We start from the raw sequence: 1,229 nt of genomic DNA, 5'->3' as shown, positions 1-1,229 counted from the left end.
ATGGCAAATGTGTTGCTGATTGGTCAATAGATAAAACACTGATTGGCCATTGGCTAGGCAGGAAGTATAGGCGGGACAAGGAGGAGAATAGAGCTGGGAAGTGGAAGGCTGAGTCAGAGAGACACTGCCAGCTGCCACGATGACAAACAGCATGTGAAGATGCCGGTAAGCCACGAGCCATGTGGCAAGGTACAGATTAATGGAAATGGATTAATTTAAGCTGTAAGAACAGTTAGCAAGAAGCCTGCCACGGCCATACAGTTTGTAAGCAATATAAGTCTCTGTTTACTTGGTCGGGTCTGAGTGGCTGTGGGACTGGCGGGTGAGAGAGATTTGTCCTGACTGTGGGCCAAGCAGGAAAACTCCAGCTACACCCATGTTTTGTTTTCTTTTAGTAAATGACGCAGCACCTCCCAAACCAAACCAAACCAAGCAGTGAACGGAAAGAGGGTGAAATTTTATTTTAGTAATATACTTTACTTTCTACTAAGTAATAACTTCATATTAAGTCTTACTTTATATTAAGTAATATGCTTTACTTAATAGAGCATATCAATTTAAGATAATGCATAACTAATGAAAAATAGGAATACTTAAAAAAATTGTATATGTCAAGTTTATTAGGATGGTAGATCTTTCCAAATACATACAAAATGGTAACTCTATGAGGTGACAGAGGTTAATTAATTTTATTGAGGTAGTTATTTTATAATGCATTTTTATGGCAAAGCAGTATGTTGGCTGAAGTCTGTGGAAAAACATGAATATTTACCCGTGGCAGTCATACGATGTCTTCAAAACTCAGTGGGTGACACTGCCAAGCTTAATTTCAGTATTTTCATTGCAACTACCTAGTCATAAAATTCACAGATGAGGAAGTAGGTTGTCATACTACTGTTTCCATTCCATACCCAGGTTGACTTAAAAGTTTTTTTTTTTTAATAACTGAGCTGAACATCTGTTTTCATATTTAAATTAATCCATATGAATTAAGATCCACCTTTTAGAATACAGTCACTCATTTCCTCTGTATGTGGGCTAGTGGGTGAGGTCAGATTCAATAACAACCTGCAGCCATCCTGTGCCCACGCTTCTCCTTCTAGCTGGCACAGGGGTCTGCTGAAATTTGGCTTTTGAGCGCCAAGTAGAGTCGAGTTCGTTTCTTCACGGCACGCAGCTGCCACCTAGTGGCCACTTTCTGAATATCACACAGAGATTACCGGATGAAA

At 39.6% G+C, this 1,229-nt stretch overlaps 1 long non-coding RNA gene across 4 annotated transcripts in view; it reads right to left on the bottom strand.

Moving 5' to 3' along the window:
* Positions 1-634: 634 nt before the first annotated feature.
* Positions 635-1,229, bottom strand: part of LOC128113596 (uncharacterized) — a 23,319-nt gene continuing 22,724 nt past the window's right edge. For all 4 annotated transcript variants that reach the window (XR_008219557.1, XR_008219555.1, XR_008219556.1 and 1 more), the window contains one exon: positions 635-1,229. This exon is cut by the window's right edge and continues 6,303 nt beyond it. This is a non-coding gene — a long non-coding RNA (uncharacterized LOC128113596).

The sequence above is a fragment of the Peromyscus californicus genome, unplaced genomic scaffold (assembly GCF_007827085.1).
Source record: "Peromyscus californicus insignis strain IS unplaced genomic scaffold, ASM782708v3 Scaffold_18__1_contigs__length_77618521, whole genome shotgun sequence".
Classification (NCBI taxonomy): domain Eukaryota; kingdom Metazoa; phylum Chordata; class Mammalia; order Rodentia; family Cricetidae; genus Peromyscus; species Peromyscus californicus.
This window is presented reverse-complemented; position numbering and strand designations above follow the sequence as displayed.